Source organism: Lepus europaeus, unplaced genomic scaffold (assembly GCF_033115175.1).
Source record: "Lepus europaeus isolate LE1 unplaced genomic scaffold, mLepTim1.pri SCAFFOLD_34, whole genome shotgun sequence".
NCBI lineage: Eukaryota > Metazoa > Chordata > Mammalia > Lagomorpha > Leporidae > Lepus > Lepus europaeus.
The window spans coordinates 3,187,733-3,210,811 of NW_026909213.1; the positions used below are offsets into that span (position 1 = coordinate 3,187,733).

General features: G+C 47.3%; 1 pseudogene; it reads left to right on the top strand.

The window, feature by feature from the left end:
• Positions 1-22,309, top strand: part of LOC133754949 (guanine nucleotide-binding protein G(I)/G(S)/G(T) subunit beta-1-like) — a 29,772-nt pseudogene extending 7,463 nt beyond the window's left edge.
• Positions 22,310-23,079: the final 770 nt, after the last annotated feature.

Sequence of the window (23,079 nt, forward strand, 5' to 3'; positions counted from 1 at the left end):
ACAGGAGGTTGGTGGGTGCAGGGATTGTGGGGGCGAGAGGAGGAGGGTGGCTGCTGGGTGGGCAGGCAGCTCCAGATACAGTTGAGGAGCTGAGCAGTGGTGACGGCTGCACAGCATGCTGGGTGTGCTGAGTGCCCCTGAGTGGAGCACTGTAACAGAGTTTTAAAAAATTAAAGAATTGAACAGAATAGTGAAAGAAAACTTAGATTCATCCACTGAAGATGACTCAGTTTATTACACTATACAGACACTTAAGAGGATGCACTTTAAGAAGAAATTTATGCATACCGGTGTCACGGCTCACTAGGCTAATCCTCCGCCTGTGGCACTGGTACTCCAGGTTCTAGTACCGGTTGGGGTGCCAGTTCTGTCTCAGTTGCTCCTCTTCCAGTCAAGCTCTCTGCTGTGGCCCGGGAAGGCAGTGGAGGATGGCCCAGGTGATTGGGCCCTTGCACCCACATGGGAGACCAGGAGAAGCACCTGGCTCCTGCTTTGGATCAGTGCAGTACGCCGGCCGTAGTGGCCATTTCGAGGGTGAACCAACGGAAGGAAGACCTTTCTCTCTGTCTCTCTCTCTCTCACTGTCTAACTCTGCCTGTCAAAAAAAAGAAGAGGAAGGAGAAGAAATTTATGCAGTGTAGAATTATAACTGTCAGTTCTTGGGCACACTTTGGACTGTCCATTTTTGAAGACTCACTGTTGGGTGTGCTTCATCCATTTGCCAACCTGGAGTCATTACTGTTGGTGTTTGCCCTGTGGGGTGGGTGCTGGCATGCAGACGCAGATCCTGAGTGTTGTCCAGACCCACACGTGGCCTGAGGTGGGAGGCTGTCCATGTGGTGGCCCCCAGGCCCTGAGACAAATGGGTGGAGCTGAGCACAGGAAAGGAGCTGCTGTGTGTGTGCATGCCAGGGGGACAGGTGTGTCCTTACACCCCATGGAAACAGTAGGCCTGTTCAGAATCCCGAGGGACCAGGTGCCCCTGAAGAGCTGGAGGATGTCTGGGCACTGATGGGTGGGTGAGGAGGAGGATTCTAGGAAGATTGTGTGGTCACAGACATTAACCTCAGGAACCTTCGTGTTTAAGATCACAAACAACATTGACCCGGTGGGGAGGGGGATCCAGATGCACACCAGGAGAATGCTGAGGGGCACCTGGCAAAGATTTACACCATGCACTGGGGAACAGATTCCAGGTAACACACAGGCCTCGGCAGTAGCCAGTGCCAGCTACATCACCAAGTGTTCTGTTGTCTGGGAAGGTCACCCGGATTCATTTGCTGTACTTTGTAGAGAGCAACACGAGGAGGAGGAATCAGATGAGCAGGCCAGGCATGGCATGTGAGCGGGTCTGTGCTCCATCTGGGGTCCTGCTCACCTGGCCCATTCTGATCTGCTGTTTCTTCTCCACTCCAGGCTGGCTTGCGTGACTCAGGTCCTTCTCCCTGGAAAACTCCACCTTCCCTCAGCTCTGCGGTGCTCTGATGTAACCTTGGGAAGTTACCTTCCTCCATCCCTGTGTCCTGCACTGCTTGGTTTGTTCTCGTGGCTGCTGGCCCTCCTGTGATTTCAGCGCCCGCTCCAGGCTGCTGGAGGCCCAGTAAGATCGCCTTAGAGCAGCAGTCTGTGGGGCTGGTGCTGTGCCTGGGTTTCTGTGGTTGGGGCCCCCAGCAGGTGCATGGATGTGTGTTTGCTGTGGCCATCACCCCTCACCCAGTCTTTGTGCCTCTCTGTGGTGTGTTCATTGTCCCAGATGGAGCCCCTTGAGGCTCCTGTTCTTCCTCTTCCTGGGATTCTTAACCTCCTGTCCACTCCCCTGTCCCCTGCTCACCTTTGCTCTGCCTCTGCCCTGCCTCCACCCACACTTGCCTTGGGCTGTGTGGCTTCACTGTGGGCCACTGTAGAAAGGACATCTGTTAAGCTCTCTTTTCCTGTTGTTTTAGAGGTTCCTAAGTCCATCTCTTACTTTTTTTCCCAAATAAAGAAGATACTTTTGATTTGTGGACTGTAGCCTGCTCTTTGAAGTCTGACATGCGATTCTTGACATGCCTGTCTTTGAGTAGCAGCTTTTTCCTCCTTGAGTTGTCAGAATGGGATTTTCTGCTTGGCTTTCTCTTTTTCATGGAAGTGCTTTGGAGTGTAAAGGCTGGAGAACAAAAGATTCTATCTTTAATTTGTTCTATACAGTATCCCATACAATTTCATATGCAAATGACAGTGTGAGTGTTTTAATGATGGCTGTAGTCAGAAAGCATAAAAAAGGAAATGGGAGGAGGGGGAAGGGGTGATATTCATAGGGCACAGACTACCAGCTGGGAGACGGCTGTGTGCACAGGGCTCCAGGCAGAAGTTCAGAACTATTAAATCTCTAGGACTGCTCTGAAACTTGTATTTACTTGAAATTCAGCAAGAGAGACAGAGCTCTCATCTGTTGGTTTACTCCCCAAATGCCTGCAATGATCTGGGCTGGGCCAAAGTCATCGGCCAGGAACTCAGCCCAGGCCCCCATGTGACCAGCCATTAGATGAGCTGTCAAGCACTGCCCAGGGGCTGCACTGGTGGGAAACTGGGATCAGGAGCCAAGGCCTCATAGCTCAGTTCACAGAGTAAATGCTAAATGTTCTCACCACAAAAAAAAATGGCATGAGGTGGTGAGTGTGTTAACCAGCTTGATTTAACCATCCCATAATATAAACATAAATCAGAACATCACATTGTATCCCATACATACATACATGCAATTACTCATCAATTTAAAATATATTCAAAATAAATGAGTAAATTAGCAAAACTGTGTTGTACAAACTTCCCTCTTTCAATATTTTTTAATGGTGACTTTATTATTTTAGTTATTTGTTTATTTGAAAAGCAAAGTTACAGAGAGGCAGAGGCAGAGAGAGAGGGGAGTCTTCCATCTGCTGGTTCATTCCCCAGATGGTTGCAGTGGCTGGAGTTGTTCCAACCAGAAGCCAGGAGCTTCTTCCAGGTCTCCCATGTGGGTGCAGGGGCCCAAGGACTTGAGCCATCTTCTACTGCTTTCCCAGGCCATAGCAAAGAGCTGGATCAGAAGTGGAGCAACTAGGACTCGAACTGGCACCTATATGGGATTCTGGCACTGCAGGGTGTGGCTTTACCCGCTACTCCACAGTGCCAGCCCCTGAGAATTTGGCTTACACTGGACAGTTAGATTTCATGCTGCATGATCACAAATGAAAACCAGGAGGTAATATTAAGGAGGATCTGTGCTGTCCAAAGTATCTTAGGATCATTTGTTTTATTTATTTAGTTTTTAAAGATTATTTGAAAGACATAGTTATAGAGAGAGGTAGAGACAGAGAGGGAGGTCTTCCATCCACTGATTCACTCCCCAAATGACTGCAACGGCCAGAGCAGAGTCAAAATTCAAGAGCCAGGAGCTTCTCCCAGACCTCCCAAGTGGGTGCAGGGGCCCAAGCACTTGAGTCATCTTCCACTGCCTTCCCAGGTGCATTAGCAGGGAGCTGGATGGGAAGCGGAGTAGCTGGGACTTAAACTGTTGCCATATGGAATGCTGGAGCTGTGGGCCGGAGCTTTAACATGCTGAGCCATAGCACTGGCCACAGATTACTTGTTTTAAACAGCTGTTTTCTCTATAGGTCAGTGGCTGTTAATGTTAGGAAACTGGCACAGTTTTAGCCAGGTGGCTGCATGGCCCAGCTACCTGAGCCAGGCTGCACCTCCATCCTAATGGGATTCACTGCTTCTGCTTCCCTGCCTGCCCTCAGGCAAAGTTTTAAAAGGGCCTGTTCCTGAACACATGCTCTCTTGCCTCTTGACTCTTCTCTCTTGGTTCTGCCCTCTTGGCTTCTCTCCTGCACTCTCTTGGCCTCTCTTGGCTTCTCTCCTCCTCTCATCTCTCTTCTCCCTCCTCTCTGTTTATCTCTTATAGTCTCCTTCTCTTTTCATTCGCCGCCCTTTCACTCTGGTCTGTTGGGTGTTCCCCAATAAACCCTTTCCCTTACTCCGGTGTCCGGTGTGTTTTGCGATGGCTAACATTAATATATAAGAGTTTATTTAAAGCCTAAAATAGTTATTATGGAGTTTTGGGGGATGTGTATTTTCCTGAAGTCATCTTATTTCCTGCCACCATAAACTAAGGTTGTCATACAGACTCTCACACTTTTTCATGGCTCAGGCTGTCATTTATGAATTGTGAACACTTTGGCTTAAGACTGTGGCAGGCCAGGCTGGCACCATGGCTCACTTGGCTAATCCTCCGCCTGTGGCGCTGGCATCCCATATAGGTGCTAGGTTCTAGTCCTGACTGCTCCTCTTCCAGTGCAGCTCTCTGCTGTGGCCTAGGAGGGCAGTGGAGGATGGCCCAGGTGATTGGGCACCTGCACGCTCATGGGAGACCAGTAGGAAGCACCTGGCTCCTGGCTGCGGATCAGCACAGCATCAGCTGTAGAGGTCATTTGGGGGGTGGACCAACAGAAGGAAGACCTTTCTCTCTGTCTCTCTCTCTCTCACTGTCTAACTCTACCTGTCAAGTAAGTAAAAAAAAAAAAGAAAAAAAAAGACTGTGGCAGGCCAACAGTGTTTCTTTCAAAACCACACTAGGGGCCTGTGACACATGCTTGTGTACACACAGATGTACGAATCTGTAGTAGGAGTTTATCAATATAATACATTCGAGACTGGTGCTGTGCCATAGTAGGCTAAGACTCTGTCTGCAGTGCTGGCATATATGGAGTGCTGATTCATGTCCCAGCTGCTCCTCCTCTGATCCAGCTCTCTGCTATGGCCTGGGAAAGCAGTGGAAGATGGACCAGGTACTGGGCCCCTGCACCCACATGGGAGACCCAAAAGAAGCTCCTTGCTCCTGGCCTCAGATTGACCCAGCTTCGGCTGTTGCAGCCATTTGGGGAATGAACCAGCAGATGGAAGATCTTTCTCTGTTTCCCATTCTCAATTATACCTCTCAAATAAATACACAAGTCTTTAAAAAAAAAAAGAAAAAAACCACTTTCATTTATACTATAATCTGATTCTTTTAAACAGTTATTTATTCCACACGCAGAGTGACAGAGAGACTTCCTTCAGCTGGCTCACTCCCCAGATGCCTGCAACCCCTTGGGCTGCGCCAGGCCAAACCCAAGAGCAAGGCACTTGTCCGGATCTCTCCTGTGGGTGACAAGGCCCCAAGCACTGCTGACTCCCCTGGTACACCGCAGCAGGAAGACAGGGTGGGAATTGAAGCCGGAAGGTAAGCTAGGCTTTACAAGGTGGGAACCAGGTGTCCCCATGCCCACCCTTGGCTCTGATTTTTAGTGGCACTTCAGGTACCCTCTCAGTCACATGGGTCCGTGCTTAGATTTTCTGTGAAGTCCATGCCTGGGCTGGAACACAGCTGTGTGTGGGGTGCAGGGCCCCAGGTGTCTGGACCATGGCCTCTCCTCAGTGCTCTGGAGCCCACTGGCATACTTGTTTCTCTGTGTTCTGTGTGGTGGCCCTCAGGGAACTGCCGTGTGAACAGGCAGGGCTCCAGGAGGCAAAGTGAAGCCAGATCCTGACCTGGGGGACGAGGTGTCTCCTGTCACCTTCCGGGGAATTAGCAGCTTACTCCCCCACTCTGACAAGTCAGCATTTGCTAAGCCATGTGACTAAGAGCTCTGTGAAGTTGACCCTACCTGCAGGATGAGCTGCTCTGCATGGGCTTGGGTTCTGCCTCAGGCTTCAGAATGGCTGGACAAGGAGAGCAGCAGAGGGGGGTGTCTTCACCTCAGGTCTGTTGATGACTGGGCTAAGAATTGCATCTGGGGGCGGGCACTCATGACAGTGGCATCCCGCAGGGGTACCAGTTCATGTCCCAGCTACTCCCCTTCTAACCCAGCTTCTTGCTAATGGCCTGGGAAAAGCAGCAGCAGCCCCTGCTAACCACACAGCAGACCTGGAAGAAGCTCCTGGCTTCAGGCTGGCCTATCCCTGTCTGTTTGCAGCCATCTGGGGAGTGGACCAGTGTCTGGAAGATCTCTCTGTCTCTGTTTTTCACCCCCCTCTCTCTGACTTTCAAATAAGTAAATAAATCTGGAAGATGAGAAGAGATGGAAGCATGCAGGTCGCATGTTCCAGGAATAAATTATGTAGCAAAGCACTGAAAATGCTTCTTCTGTTCCTGCCATATGCATTGTTTCCTCTGTAAAGAAAGTTTGAGCTTCAAAACAGAGTTTGGTTAAAGTTGCCGACACTATCAGGATGACTTGAGTGAGTTTTACCTTCAGCTTCTGATCTGCTTCAGGAAGCCAAGTGCGCTGTAGTGAGCCGGTTCCAGTATGTGTCGCTATCATTGACAAGTGTCTGCTGGAGACAGCAGGGAATGTTCTGGCCCGGTTCCTCCTTGAAACAGCACGTTCTGTAGGCAGCCATCCTCCGAGAGTTCGTGGGTAGCCGTGGTTCCCAGGCTGTGCTAGCTCTCAGCTTTCTGAGGGCTTCATGCCTGTGTGTGGCCTGGTGGTTTAGTGCTGCGTCTCACATCTGAGTGCCTGGTTTGACCACAGCGCTGGTTCACTTTGTCTCAGCCTCTCAGATTGGCTGCTGGTCGTGCTCCCCTTCAGCGGGACCCTATCCTGGTTATCCACCTAGACTCAGCACTTTTCCCAGCAGACAGATCCCAGACACAGCCTGTGTCTATGGTCACTGTGCCTCCTGACAGGCGGCATGCATGTGTCTGCTGTTATTGGTGCACCCCTACCCAGCCATCTGGGTCCTGAGCACCATAGCTTCTAGGAAACCTGGATTCCAACTGAAGCTCAGTTGGAGAAATGTCCTGTTGCTATTAGGTGAGAAGTGTTTTGTGAATCTGGAAGGTCTGAAGCTTTTTATTCCCATATAGACTGGCTTTCTCTTTGTGATGGGACAGAAAACTGTTCATATTTTGTACAATCTTTGGCTCTTTAAAGACTTATGTGTCTGCAGCATGGTTTATAGTGGAGGGAGATGATGCAGAAGTGATTAGGAGAGCTGCAGCCAGCCTGCCTTGGTCAACAGAGGCAGAGGCTCCTGTGTTCTGGTCTGTGCTGGAGCTGAGTACTGAGCTCTGTCTGAAATGCTGTCTGTGAGGTCATCACAGTCATGCTTACTAAGTTGTCCTGTGTTCTGTCTCCATGTTCCTTCCCATGTGGGATCTCTGGGCTGTGCAGGGCTGATTTGTCTGTTTGTCTTCCCTGCAGGCTTCTTGTCAGTGCCTCACAGGATGGCAAGCTCATCATCTGGGACAGCTACACCACAAACAAGGTGGGTAAGCAGGCTGGCATTCTCAGGGCTGTGCTGTACCAGGGAGCGCAGGGTAGTGCAGGAAGGCACAGAAAAGCATTTGGTTTGGTTTTATTTCATTGAGAGGTGTGATGACATGGAGAGGGAGACTGATAGAGGTCTCCTGTCTGCTGGGTTGCTCCTCAGATGTCTGCAGTGGCTGGGGCTGGGCAGTGGCCAGAGCCATGAGTCAGGGAGTTAGTCCAGTCTGCATTGTGGGTGGCAGTAACCCAGTTACTTGAGCCATCACCACACATCATAGGGTCTCCATGAACAGGAAGTTGAGCCAGGAGCAGAGCTGGCTTTGAGCCCTGGTATTCTGATGTGGTTGCAGGCCTGACAACCACTGGGCAGATGCCTGCTCGCAAGCTGTGTTTGTGGTAAGGTCATTTAGGGAGGCAGAAGCAATGTGGCATGTTAGCTTCATCTGGACAGGGCTTAGTCATGCTGTGGGGTGCTGGGCCTTCACCAAGCAGGTAGGAGGTGAGCACTCCAGTTGTAGCTCAGTCTCTGAGTCTGTGTGTTTTATTTATAAAATGCAGAAATACAGCCTTTCATTTAGTTACTCATTTTTATAAGAGGTTCTCTAAAAGGCATTATACTTTGAAGTATAAATCAAATTCTTTTAAAATTTAATCCAAGGTTGTTTGTATTAAATTTAAAAGTACTGTAATTTGCCTAAATATGTATGTGAAAATCTAGCCCAGCTATATTTTACTAAAGAATATCATGTATATAAACAGGTTGTAATAATTACTCCAGATCTGTCTGCACCTAAGGAGGTGTGTGACAGTGTGGATTATGATAATTTCCAGTGACAGTGTGCTGTTGTTTTTGGTGAGTTCACACCATGTGGACAGGTGGTGAAGTGCCCTCCGTGTAGTCTGTGGCTGCCACACATTAGCACTGCAGCACTGTGGCTGGTGATGCCACAGCCATGCCTGCAAACTGCTCTCTGAGTCACTGTGGCCCTGCTTTGCTCTCTTATCTCCTATGCAATGAGAGTTGAAGACCAAGGGGGAAATTGGTGTCCATGGGTTATGCTTTTGAGCTGGAAGGTGAGAGTCCCACCAGTGTCCTGCCTGCAAATGCACACCATCCCTCTGCACTCCTCCTGGGTCATAACTTGTGATATGTCCCCTCTGGGAACTTGTGGCCTGTGGTGGGCTGGACAACATCTGCTCCATTTACAACCTGAAGATGCATGAAGGGAACATCCGTGTGAGTTGGGAGCTGGCCGGACATACAGGTGCGCTTCCTCACTGACTCCTTCTGAGGCCAGGTGGCTCTCCTTGAGCATATAGCACACTTTGAATTCTCACCTCTGTCAGCTACTATTTAGTGAGAATATTTCAAATAAAAGTTGGGGTAGTGACCAGAGGTTTTCTGAAGAAAAATCTTGGATTTAAATTACTGTTGTCTCCAGTCTTGGGGTATCCGGCTCCTCTGCTCACTCCCTTCACAGGTGTTTCCGGGTTGGCATAGATGCACAGTCCAGTCCCGACACTGACAACACACTTCTCCACCATGAGCTCCTTCCCACAGATGTCCCATTTAAAGCACATGTGTGCACTGGGTCCACACCAGCAAGCAATCTTGTTGCAGGGAGGTGACTCGCATTGTGTTGGTCCTGGTTGTTTTTAAGTTTTGGGAGTGGGGCACATTGAAAAGTTCATGAAAAATGGAACTAAAAGATGAGTTTATTTTGTTGCAAACATATTTTCGTGTCGTATGAATGAGGGGTCTTTGCAAAGTTAATGGAAAATGCATGTTGTCAGAAAACTGCACCAGTTTGAAGTTTCTTGCATGTGTTATTTTGCCACGATTCAGCTTTCAATGGAATTAATGAGAAAAGGAAGTGCCTGACCTAGTACCTCACTTCTGGGGCCTTGCTATATTTTCCATTCTCAAGAATTCTGTCACTTTAGTATTTTCTTGGCAACACCATGCCAGACTTACCTGTTTCACAAATGCAACCAAAGATGTTGTCAAAATCAGTGACTTAATTGTATTGCTGCTGACCTCCGTTGAGCAGGCTGCTGGATGAGTGAGTTTGGGCCAGATGAGGGGTCATTGCTGCTCTGTTTACTTCTCACCATCTGTCTATTTTGCAATTCCCTTCTCAATATTCTGGCTTCTTAAGGGAGAAGCTTAAGTCACTGGTTTTAAAACATAGGCAATTCAAGTTAGAAATTTCCCTGAGGGGTAACTTCTGCACATTCTGATACATTGTATCTGAATTATCACTGATGTGAAACATTGTCAGTACTCACCATCACCAGTGTAAATCATGGGTGGTTTAGTTTTCAAATATCTGAATTTTCCTGGTGCATTTCTTACTGCTCTCTGACTAGAGGTCTGTGTCCTGTCTGTTGGACATCCTCCTGATGTTGTTTTACATCTGGGATGTGTTCTTGGTAAAGATACTGTGTGGGCATGTGGATAGGTGGACTTTGGGTGTTGGTCATGGGGTCTGTTCACAAGTGTGTGTCAGTCACACACTCAGAGTTAATCTGAGAAGTTAGGAAAAATTTAGTCTTTCACATTTTCTCAAGTGTATATTATTTTTAGTGTTCTTTGTTTCTTCCTAGGAATGTGAGTTTTCTCCTCACTTCCCATCATCCTGAAGAGCTTCCTTCAGCCTTTCTTTCTTTTTTTCATTTATTAAACTTTTATTTAATGAATATAAATTTCCAAAGTACAGCTTTTGGGTTACAATGGCTTCCCCCTCCCATAACTTCCCTCCCGCCCGCAACCCTCCCCTTTCCCGCTCCCTCTCCCCTTCCATTCACATAAAGATTCATTTTCAATTCTCTTTATATACAGAAGATCAGTTTAGTATATTAGGTAAAGATTTCAACAGTTTGCCCCATATAACAACATAAAGTGAAAAAACTACAATTGGAGTACTAATTATAGCATAAAATAACAATGTACAGCACATTAAAGACAGAGATCCTACATAATATTTTTTTAAAATTAATTAATTTTCTATGCCACTTCCAATTTAACACCAGGTTGTTTTTTTCATTTCCAATTATCTTTATATACAGAAGATCAATTCAGTATATAATTAGTAAAGACCTCATCAGTTTGTACCCACACAGAAACACAAAGTATAAAAATACTGTTTCTGTACTAGTTATAGCATCACTTCACATTAGACAACACATTAAGGACAGATCCCATATGGAGTGTAGGTACACAGTGACTCCTGTTGCTGACTTAACAATTTGACACTCCTGTTCATGGCGTCAGTAATCTCCCTAGGCTCTAGTCATGAGTTGCCAGGGCTATGGAAGCCTTTAGAGTTCACTGACTTTGATCTTATTCCGATAGGGTCATAGTCAAAGTGGAAGTTCTCTCCTCCCTTCAGAGAAAGGTACCTCCTTCTTTGATGGCCCCGTTCTTTCCACTGGGATCTCACTAACAGAGATCTTTCATTTAGGTCTTTTTTTTCCCATGCCTACTATACTTTCATGGGCTCTTCAGCCAGATCCAAATGCCTTAAGGGCTGATTCTGAGGCCAGAGTGTTGTTTAGGACATCTGCCATTCTATGAGTCTGCTGTGTATCCCGCTTCCTATGTTGGATCCTTCTCTCCCTTTTTGATTCTATCAGTTAGTATTAGCAGACACTTGTCTTGTTTGTGTGATCCCTTTGACTCTTAGAACTATCAGAGCCATCAATTGTGAGCTGAAATTGATCACTTGGACTAGTGAGATGGCATTGGTACATGCCACCTTGATGGGATTGTGTTGGAATCCCCTGGCACGTTTCTAACTCCACCATTTGCGGCAAGTCCGATTGAGCATGTCCCAAATTGTACATCTCCTCCCTCTCTTTTTCCACTCTTAAATTTAACAGGGATCACTTTTCAGTTAAAATTTAAACACCTAAGAATAATTGTGTGTTAATTACAGAGTTCAACCACTAGTACTAGAACAACAAAAACAACAACAAATACTAAAAAGGATAAAGTATTACACTGTACATCTAAAGTCAGGACAAGAGCTGTTCAGTTCATTGTTTCTTATAGTGTCCATTTCACTTAACAGGTTTCCCTTTGGTGCTCAGTTGTCACCGATCAGGGAAAACAAATGATATTTTTCTCTTTGGGACTGGCTTAAGTCACTCAGCATGATGTTTTCCAGATTCCTCCATCTTGTTGCAAATGATCGGGTTTCGTTGTTTCTTACTGCTGTATAGTATTCTATGGAGTACATGTCCCATAATTTCTTTATCCAGTCTACTGTTGATGGGCATTTGGGTTGGTTCCAGGTCTTAGCTATTGTGAATTGAGCTGCAATAAACATTAATGTGCTGATGGCTTTATTATTTGCCAAATTAATTTCCTTTGGGTAAATTCCAAGGAGTGGGATGGCTGGGTTGTATGGTAGGGTTATAGTCAGGTTTCTGAGGAATCTCCAGACAGACTTCCATAGTGGCTTAAGCAGTTTGCATTCCCACCAACAGTGGGTTAATGTCCCTTTTTCCCCACATCCTCTCCAGCATCTGCTGTTGGTAGATTTCTGAATGTGAGCCATTCTCACTGGGGTGAGATGGAACCTCATTGTGGTTTTGATTTGCATTTCTCTGATTGCTAGTGATCTTCAACATTTTTTCATGTGTCTGTTGGCCATTTGGATTTCCTCTTTGGAAAAATGTCTATTGAGGTCCTTGGCCTATCTCTTAAGTGGGTTGTTTGTTCTGTTGTTGTGGATTTTCTTGATTTCTTTGTAGATTCTGGTTATCAATGCTTTATCTGTAGTATAGTTTGCAAATATTTTTTCCCATTCTGTCTGTTGCCTCTTCACTTTCCTGACTGTTTCTTTTGAAGTACAGAAACTTCTCAATTTGATGCAATCCCAAATGTTAATTTTGGTTTTGACTGCCTGTGCTGCTGGAGTATTTTCCAAGAAGTCTTTGCCTGTGCCTATATCTTGCAGGGTTTCTCCAATGCTCTCTAGTAATTTGATGGTTTCAGGTCATAGATTTAAGTCTTTAATGCATGTTGAGTGAATTTTTGTGTAAGGTGAAAGGTATGGGTCTTGCTTCAGGCTTCTGCATGTGGAAATCCAATTTTCCCAGCACCATTTATTGAATAGACTGTCCTTATTCCAGGGATTAGATTTGGATCTTTGGTCAAATATAAGTTGGCTGTAGATGTTTGGATTGATTTCTGGTGTTTCTATTCTGTTCCATTGGTCTATCCATCTGTTTCTGTACCAGTACCATGCTGTTTTGATAACAACTGCCCTGTAGTATGTCCTGAAATCAGGTATTGTGATGCCTCCGGCTTTGTTTTTGTTGTACAGGATTGCTTTGGCTATTCGAGGTCTTCTGTGTCTCCATATGAATTTCAGCATCATTTTTTCCAGATCTGAGAAGAATGTCTTTGCTATCTTGATTGGTATTGCATTGAATGTATAAATTGCTTTTGGGAGAATAGACATTTTGATGATATTGATTCTTCCAATCCATGAGCATGGAAGATTTCTCCATTTTTTGGTATCCTCTTCTATTTCTTTCTCTAAGGTTTTATAGTTTTCATCTTAGAGATCTTTTACGTCCTTGGTTAAATTTATTCCACGGTATTTGATTGTTTTTGTAGCTATTGTGAATGGGATTGATCTTAGAAGTTCTTCCTCAGCTGTGGCATTGCCTGTGTATACAAAGGCTGTTGATTTTTGTGCATTGATTTTATATCCTGCTACTTTGCCAAACTTTCCTCTTAACACTGCTTTTGTTGTATCCCATAGGTTTTGGTATGTTGTGCTGTTATCCTCATTTACTTCCAGAAAATTTTTGGTTTCTCTTTTAATTTCTTCTATGACCCATTGTTCATCCAGGAGCATGTTGTTCAATCTCCATGTGTTTGCACGTGCTGTAGGGATTCCTGGGTTGCTAATTTCTAATTTCATTCCTTTGTGGTCTGAGAAGCTGCATGGTATGATTCTAATTCTTTTGAATTTGCTGAGACTTGCTTTATGGCCTAGTATGTGGTCAATCCTAGAGAAGGTTCCATGTACTGCTGAGAAGAATGTAAAGTCCTTAGATGTAGGATGAAATGTTCTGTAGATATCTGTTTGATCCATTTGGGCTATAGTGTCATTTAAATCTACTGTCTCCTTGTTGATCGTCTGTCCTGTTGATCTGTCTATCTCTGAGAGTGGAGTATTGAAGTCCCCCAGTACTATTGTATTGGGGTCTAAGTCTCCCTTTAAGTCCCTTAACAAGTCTTTTAAATAAGCTGGTGCCCTGTAATTCGGTGCATATACATTGATAATCGTTATATCTTCCTGTTGAATGGATCCCTTAATCATTAAATAGTGCCCCTCTTTGTCTCTCCTAACAGCTTTTGTGGTAAAGTTTATGTTGTCCGATATTAAGATGGCTAAGCCCGCTCTTTTTTCATTTCTGTTGGCATGGTATATCTTTTTCCAGCCTTTCACTTTCAGCCTGTATGCATCATTGTTGGAAAGATGAGTTTCTTGTAAGCAGCAAAAAGATGGGTTTTGTTCCTTAACCCAATCAGCCAATCGGTGTCTTTTAACTGGACAGTTCAAGCCATTAACATTCAATGTGACTATTGAGAAGGAGTAACTTTGCCCTGTAATTTGCCAAAGATTTTTTCTAATATATGGTTTGAGACTCCTGTGATCTTTTTCTGTGAGGTTTCCTTCCTTTACCTTCTTTCATATTGGTGACCATGTTTCTGTGTTTCTGTATGGAACACATCCTTAAGCATCTTTTGCAGGGCTGGATGAGTGGTGACAAATTCTTTCAATTTCTGTTTGCTGTGGAAGGTCTTTATTTCACCTTCATTCATAAATGAGAGCTTTGCAGGATATAATATTCTAGGCTGGCAGTTTTTCTCTCTTAGTACCTGGGCTATATCTCGCCATTCTCTCCTAGCTTGTAGGGTTTCTGAAGAGAAGTCAGCTGTGAGTTTAATTGGAGATCCTCTAAGAGTAATCTGGCGTTTCTCTCTTGCACATTTTAGGATCTTTTCTTTCTGTTTCACTGTGGTTAGTTTGATTACGATGTGTCGTGGTGAGGATCTCTTTTGGTCATGTTTATTAGGGGTTCTATAAGCTTCCTGTACTAGGATGTCTCTGTCCTTCTCCAAACCTGGGAAATTTTCTGCTACTATCTCACTAAAAAGGCCTTCTAATCCTTTCTCCCTCTCCATGCCTTCAGGAACTCCTAGAACCCGAATGTTGGGTTTTTTAATAGTATCCTGTAGATTCCTGATAGTATTTTTTTAGATTTCTGATTTCTTCTTCTTTTCTTTGATTTGACTGTTTCCTTTCCTGTTCTCTGTCTTCTAATTCCGATATTCTCTCTTCTGCTTCACCCATTCTGTTTTTGAGGCTTTCTAATGTGTTTGTCATTTGATCTATTGAGTTCTTCATTTCATTATGGTTTCTTGTCACTATCACAGTTTCATGTTCTACTAGTTGTTTCATTTCATTTTGATTCCTCCTTAATATTTCATTTTTACGAGAGAAATTTTCTATCTTGTCCATTAAGGATTTCTGTAGTTCAAGAATTTGTTTTTGAGAACTTCTTAATGTTCTTATCAGTTTTTTGAGATCTGTTTCTTGCATTTCCTCTATCTCTTCTTCTTCATAATCTTGCATTGGGGTGTCTTGTTCATTTGGGGGCATCATAATGTCTTCCTTGCTCTTGTTGCCTTGGTTTCTACGTTTATTGTTTGGCATGTTGGAGATAATTTATGTTTTTTTTTTTTTTTGCTGTGGTGTTTTTTTCTCGTTATACTATGCCTCTAAGTGGGCTGTCTGCTTTCATGGATCCTTAGAGGCTGTGATGGGTGTGGCCAGAGAGCTCTGCTTGATTCTTCAGGTTTAAGGCTGTGCAAAAAATGACTCACCTTGCTCCTTGCTGGATCTCTCTCTCTCTCTCTCTCTCTTTTTTTTTTTTTGACTCAGTTGGGAAGGGATTCTGAATGGCTGAGTGGAATTGAGGGTAGTTGAAATCTGGCCTCTGTGAGTATTCGTTTGAACTACCCCTGGGACCACACACAGAGTTTATGCAGCCCTCAATGTGTTCTCAAGTTTCACCTTAGACCCAAAGTTACTTAGTTTGTGTACTCATTGCCGCTTTACATATGTAAAATGGTGCCTGCTCTTTGTTTTGCTCAAGTGGAGGGAGGGGCCTCTGCCTTTCCCCACTAATGTCTCACGTTTCTGAGGCTTTTGTCTTACCTCCCATTGGTTCCCGCGCTGGGGAGATTCTGTGGCTCGTCTCCCGCGGTTGGGTTTCCACGTGGTGGGCTCCTTGTAGGTCCTCTGTGTCACATCCACTAGATCCGGAAGCGTTTCCTCTGCAGTTTTTTTCTTGAATCTTTTCCTGAGGCTGTAAAAGATTCGATCTTATTTTTGAAGTCCCTCCAATAATTGTAGAAAGCTCAGGCTGCAGGTGTCCCGTGCATCCTAGTCCCCCAGCCTTTCTTTTTTTTAATATTTTATTTATATATTTGACAGGTAGAGTTACAGACAGTGAGAGAGAGACAGAGAGGTCTTCTTTCCATTGGCTCACTCCCCAAATGGCCACAACAGCTGGAGCTATGCCGATCCATAGCAGGAGCCAGGAAATTCCTCCTGGTCTCCCACATGGGTGCAGGGGCCCAAGCACTTCTTCTACTGCTTTCCCAGGCCACAGTAGAGAGCTGGTTTGGAAGATAGCAGCCGGAACTCGAACTAGTGCCCATATGGGATGCCAGTACTACAGTCCAGGGCGTTAACCCACTATGCCACAGCAAAGGCCCCATAGCTTTTTCTTTTCTTTTTTTTAAATGATTTATTTTATTTATTTGAAAGAGTTACAGAGAGAGGTAGAGACAGAGAGAGGTCATCCATCCGCTAGTTCACTCCCCAGAGGGTCACAATGGCTGCAGCTGTGCCAATCCAAAGCCAAGAGCCAGGAGCTTCCTCCCAGTCTCCCACATGGGTACAGGGGCCCAAGGACTTGGGCCATCTTCTACTGCTATCCCAGGCCACAGCAGAGAGCTGGATTGGAAGAGGAGCAGCCAGGACTAGAACCAGCACCCATATGGGATGCCGGCACTTCAGGTCAGGGCTTTAACCTGCTGTGCCACAGCACCAGCCCCAGCTTTTTCTTAATACACATTTTTAATGAGCTTTTTGAAAACCTCTTATGCATAGATTTCAAATGTTTTTTCACCAAAATAAGTGCATTCTATTTTTTCTTGCTATTTATGAGGCAGAGAGAGTTCCCATCTGCTGGTTTTCAGCCCAAAATGTCCACAGTGTCCAGGATTAGCTGGGGGCCAAAGCTGGGAGCCAGGAACTCACTCAATCCAGAGCTCCCATGTGGTGGCAGGAACCCATTATTTGAGCCATAACTGTTGCTTTCCAGTGTTTACTTGAGTCAGGAGCTGGATGCAGGAAGCCCAGTGCTCTGTTGTGGGGGATACAGGTGTCTCAACACATGCCTAAAATTTCCATTTAATTCCATTTTCTGTGAATTTTTTGAAGTTCCCTCATATACTGTAATAAAAGTTACTTAAAGCTTGCTCATTGAATCTTTCTGGAATTTTGTCTTTCTCCAAGTTGGAGAGACCTTAGCAAGAAGCTGGAATCAGAAGCACAAGTTGGGACTCAAACACAGGCCCTCCAGGGATGCAGGCGCCCAAGCTGGGACTCGAACCCAGGCCCTTCAGGGATGCAGGCACCCTGAGTGGTGTCTTAACCACTGCACCAAATGCCCACTCCTGTTGCCTTGAGGATCCCCTGGGGCCTAGGAGCCCTGGCTGCCCTAACCCAATGCTCCTCTGGCCTTTCATGCTTGGAACCTCCTTCCCTTCTCATCTGGTTGCTCTGCCCTGCTCTGCCCTGCCCTCACCCACAGGTGGACACGTGCTGCGATGGCATCTTCCTTCTCTCTGCCCCTGGAGTGTGAACTCCAGGGAAACAAGAAGTGTCAACTTTGTTCAAGAATATGTCCAGGGGGCCGGAAGCTGCCCAGCAGGCCTGGGTCAGTTCCTGTTGAGTGGGTGAACAAGTGAGCCAATGAGAGAGAGGAGGGGCTCCCTCAGGGCTGTCTGTTTTCCCAGAAGAGCAGAGGAAAGACTACAGGTGTTCTGTAAGTGTGGGGTCCATGTGAGGCGCTGTCACTGTCCTGCTCTCCGGCCTGGCCATGGCCTTAGCCCTGCCTGGCAGTGGTTGCTGACCTGGCCCCATTGTTTGTTCCTCACTGTGCAGGAAGGAAACATGGGGCATTTGTCTGAATTTGAGATGTGTTTCTGTGTCTACTAAACCATAAGGTTAGGGTTTGCTTGATACAAGACATCATTTGGATCTGCTCTTTGTCAGGTTACTTGTCCTGCTGCCTATTCCTGGATGACAATCAAACCATCACCAGCTCTGGAGACACTACATGGTGAGTACTCAAGCCAGGCCTGCAGTGCCTTGAGATCATGGTCAGAGCCAAAGATTTGGACACAAGAAATGCCATCCTTGACCTTAGCTGGACTGTTCATATCATCTGAAATGGCCTTGGGATTCAAAATACAAAATAACAATGGGTGGACCAGTCATACTGCTTGTAGGAAGTAGATGTTTGAACTGCAGCTGTGCATCAAGTATCTGCTGCTTTTTTTTTCTCTGCATATTTCCTTTTTTAAAAAATTTATTTATTTCAAAGGCATAAGGGCCGGTGTTGTGGCATCACCTGTAGTGCTGACATCCCATATGGGCACTGGTTCAAGTCCCAGCTGCTCCACTTCCAATCCAGCTCCCTGCTAATGCACCTGGGAAAGGAGCAGAAGATGGCCCAGTGCCTGGGCTCCTGCCCCAACATGGGAGATGTTGAGGAATCTCCTAGCTTTGGCCTGACCCAAGGCTGGCTGTTGTAGCTATCTAGGGAGTTAACCAGTGTCTGGAAGATCTCTCTCTCTCTCTCTCTCTCTCTCTCTCTCTGTCTCTCTGTCTCTCTCTCTCTCTCTCTCTCTCTCTCTCTCTCTCTTTCAAAAAATAAATAAGTCTTTAAAAAAAAGCATAGAGCGACAGAGACAGAAGAGACCCTCCTTTTGCAGGTCACCCCCCAGCTGCTCACATCAAGCCAGGGGGACAGGCTCAGTCTGAGTGGCAGGGATTCAAGCACTGGGGCTATCAACGGCTGCCTCCCAGGAATAAGCAGAACTGGGACTCAAATCCAGGCACTGCAATGTGGATGCAAGCATCCAGGCAGCATCTCACCTCCACAACTCACTGACTCCAGCTCTCACATTCTCCCCCCATGGGTGCTGTTTGTAGTCCTGGGAGGGCGCCACCGCTCTGTGAAGCTGGATGCAGCTGCAAATGTCAGGTGTTGCCATCCAAGGGAATTGTTCTCAGCCTTCAGTTTTCTGGAAACCCATGTATATAATCTCTTGGTTTTTTTCATTTGTATATAAATGACCAGCATTTAAGTCAGAGTCATTTTAGACAAACTGCCCTGGTAGATTTTCCCTTCCTTCCTTCCTTCCTTCCTTCCTTCCTTCCTTCCTTCCTTCCTTCCTTCCTTCCTTCCAGATTTATTTATTTATTTGAAACAGTTACACAGAGAAGGAGAGGCAGAGAGAGAGAGGTCTTCCATCCACTGGTTCACTCCTAAATTGTCTGCAATGGCTGGAGCTGCACCAATCTAAAGCCAGGAGCTTCTTCCAGGTCTCCCATGCAGGTGCAGGGGCCCAAGGACTTGGGCCATCTTCTACTGCTTTCTCAGGACACAGCAGAGAGCTGGATCAGAAGTAGAGCAGCCAGTACTCCAATTGGTGCCCACGTGGGATGCCAGCACTGCAGGCAGCAGCTTTGCCCGCTACACTCACAGTGCCAGCCCCCGGTGGGTTTTGTCATGGCTTGGTGGCCAGGAGCTGGCATGGTTGGCCAGGCTATGACTCATTTGCCCAGTCACAGGGTCAGCACGGGGCCCATGTCATCTGCCTGCCTCAGCAACAGAGGGGTTGGTATTACGAAGTGTCAGTCATGTTGATCTCATTGATTTATAGAAGACTTGGAATCCAGAGTCAGTCTCACAATACTGTATTATTAGAAAGTATTTTTAATTCACCCTTAGGTCTGAGTCATTTCTTCTGACTCCAGTGTGGGACTTCCTTTCTGCAGTCCCCAGAGGTAGCTCCCTGGGCAGTAGATGTTGAAATCCTTGGACTGGGTTTGTGTTTTTGGGCTGAGCCAGGTTTTCCTGGGAAGCTGAGATGAAGGCACGGTTTCTGTGGTTGAGGCACAGAGACAGCCCATGACTTTGGCTTTTGAACCAGATGCCTGCCCTGTGCAGGTGCGTTTGCTGTGTCACCTGTGGCCACCCTGAGTCACCATGCCATGTCCTTTAACAGGTTTTCTGGAACTCCAAGTGGTGCAGTATGGGGCCTTAGAATTCCTCTGAGCTGTCTGCTTCCCTAGCATTGTCCCTCAGGTTCAGGAAAGCATGGAAGTAGCCGGCACTGGGAGGCTCCAGGGGCCTCGAGGAGCAGCTGTGGGCAGAATTGGGTTCTCTTCCTGGTCCAGGGCCTTGGTCAGCAGCTTCCTGCTTCCCACTTCCCTCCACACACCTGTCTAGGAGCCCGAGCATCCTTTGTGTGCGAGATTACAGGGTGGAGGCTTGTCTTGAGCAAGCCCTGAGGTTCCCGTAGTCCTGGGTGGTTGAGTACATGACTCTTGTCTGTCATCATCAGCCCCATGCCCACTTGTCCATTGCTTCTGTTCCAGTGCCCTGTGGGACATTGAGACTGGCCAGCAGATGACCACATTTACCGGACATATGGGGACATCATGAGCCTGTCTCTTGCTCCTAACACCAGATTATTTGTCTCTAGTGCTTGTGATGCCTCAGCCAAGCTCTGGGACATCTGAGAAGGCATGTGCTGGCAAACCTTCACAGGCCACGAGTCCGACATCAATGCCATCTGTGTGAGTCTGGGGGATGCAGCTTGCTTTGTGGTCTAGCCTGCAAACTGTCAGCTATTTTTCCTCTCCACTATGTAAACACAACCTGACTCACAGAGTGGGGTGCAGAAGACTTCTGACGTGACCCCAGCCAGTTGACCATGTGTTGCCCATAGCTTTCAGGCATTGGTGGTGTGGCAATTCTGTGACAGGCCCTGTTCCCACCCCTTGAAGGCCCCGGCAGGGTGTCCTGGAGCCACTCTGGCATCCTCTTGAGTCCCTTGGCTGAAGGCAGTGCTTTTGCCTTGCAGCCCCTTGGAGGTTTTTAGATGTGTTGGACACATCTGGTGTACTGCAGAGTTGTCCGTTGCTCTGCTCAGTCCCCCGCTCCTGCCTGAGTTCAGGCCAAAGACTGGTGGCCACAGAGTGTCAACTGACCACATCTCACTGTTGGGTTGCAGTGACAGCTGCTATTTGGGGACAGCAGCCATGGTGTCCCCACCCCACCCCAGTTCTTGCCAGAGCCCAGCCCTGCTTAGCTTCCTGCTGTGTCTGCGTTGCTGTGTCACTGAGCAGTCACATGCTGCCATGGTTCTCTTCCTCTTCTAGTTCTTTCCACATGGCAATGTGTTTGCCAATGGCTCAGATGACACCACCTGCAGGCTGTTAGACCTTCGCACAGACCAGGAGCTCATGACCTACTCCCACAACAACATCATCTGTGGGATCACCTCGGTCTCCTTCTCCAAGAGCAGATGGCTCCTCCTTGCTGGGTACGACTTCAACTGCAACATCTGGGATGCGCTCAAGGCTGACTGGGCAGGTAGGTGGCCGGGGCTGTGACCAACACACATGGGCTGAAGCATTAGGTTTGTGTTGCTCAGGCTGTGCATGATGGGGTGGTGGTGATGGAGACGTCCACCACTTCCAGGCCCTGGCCGCTGCCAGTGCTGGCTCAAGGGGCACCAGAAGTTTTTCCCATGTGTACCTGTGAGGAGAGCATGGCACATCACAGCAGGGACCCTGAGCCCCGGGTGCTCCCTCTGAGCTGCCAGGCTGGAGGGTGATAGGGTGGGTAGGTGTGAGGTGTGCTTCTGTTTGAAGTCTTTTTGTTAGATACATGCTTTCATTTTTTAAATGAATTAATTTATTTGAAAGGCAAAGAGACAGAGGAAGGGAAGGAGATCAGAAGGGGAGAGAGAAAGAGAGAGAGATCTTTCACCCACCAGCTTATTTCCCAAATGGCTGCAACAGCTAAGGCTGGGCCAGGCCGAAGCCAGGAGCCAAGAGCTCCATCCTAGTCTCCCTTGTGAGTGGCAGGGGCTGAAGCACTTGGGCCATCTTCTGCTCCCTTGCCAGGCACATGACAGGAATCTGGGATCAGAAGCAAAGTAGCTGGGATGTGACACTGCAGTAAGGCAGCCCACCTAACCCACTGCACCACAGCACCAACACCCAGTGCATGTGTTTGTTTTTTAAGTTTTATTTATTAGAGAGAACAGTGCATGCCCCCTGAATGGCCTCAGTGGTCAGGGCTGGGCCAGGCCGAAGCCAGGAGTCAGGAGCACCATCCAGGTCTCTCATGTGAGTGGCAGCAGTCCAAGCACCTGGGCCTTCTTTTGCTGTCTTCCAAGGCACATTAGCAGGGAGTTGGAATGGAAGTGGAGCAGCTGGGACTGAACCAGCTCTCTCAGGGGTGCCAGTGTTGGAAGTGGTGGCTTAAGCCAGTGCACCACGATGTGCTCAGGGGTCAGCACGTGTCGCGGGGCATCACTGTGTGTCAGTGCCTTTCCCAGTTCTCCCCCCCACCTTGGTGACTGACTCAAGGCTGGGCCCTGGAGTGTGTGTCCCTGGAGTGTCATCTTTGCAGAGAAGCAGGGTGCTGTTTGCACCCCTAGGAAATGACAGGCACCATTCCTCCTGGCTGCCTGAGGTGTTGTGGGCACACGTGGGGTGACTGTGGCTCTTTGCTCCCTCCCAGATGTTCTGGCTGGTCATGACAACCACATCAGCTCCCTGGGAGTGATGGATGATGGCATGGCCATGGACACGGGGTCCTGGGACAGCTTCCTCAAGATCTTGAACTAAGGCCGGTAGGTAATGCCATAGGCCTGGACCTGGCAGCAAGAATACAACTGAACCCCTCCCTTCCCCCACCCAATGGCTCTGTAGAGCTCTGCACCCTCTGCCCTTTGACCTTTTGTGTTTAAGTCTGTGTACTGCAGGGAAACCGGATGCCAGGTAGATCTGTTAGAGTGTGAGGTTATTTAAGACGTAATAAAGCAGTTTGACACAAGGGGCTCCTGTCATGATTGCTCACCATCTGTGTCCACTCCGGAAGGCCATGCCTGGGGCCAGAGGCCACTTTGCAACGTGGAGAGCCCACCTGCCACCAGACGCCGGCCTCAGTCTCCGCTCCCTCTTCCCCACCCCTAAACTCTCAGGGTGGGGTGGATGGCTTCATCCCAGTCTGAGTGTGTGGACTGTGTCTTACTAGAAAAAACAAGCATTTGCCCGGAGAATGTAAATAAAACCAGAGACTTCGTGTGTCACTGAGCCACTTCCTTGCTTACAATTGGAAGACAGGATTTTTTTGGAATGACAGGATTTCCCTGAATCCTACAGAATCTGCAGGACCCACGAGAGGTCCCTGGGGTTTTCATGGCTCAAAGTGCTGGTCTCAGTGCAAAGCATCCCCACTGGGGTATCCCAAGGGAGGAGGGGGTCCTGGCTGGCTTTGCTGCTCCAGCTGGGTGTGAGGGGCTCCCTCAGTCACCTGGTTGTTACAGCCCAGGCTGTTGGGTTCATTTGAGATGGGACCCATTCTATCCATCTGCCACCTTCCGAAGCAGCTGTTT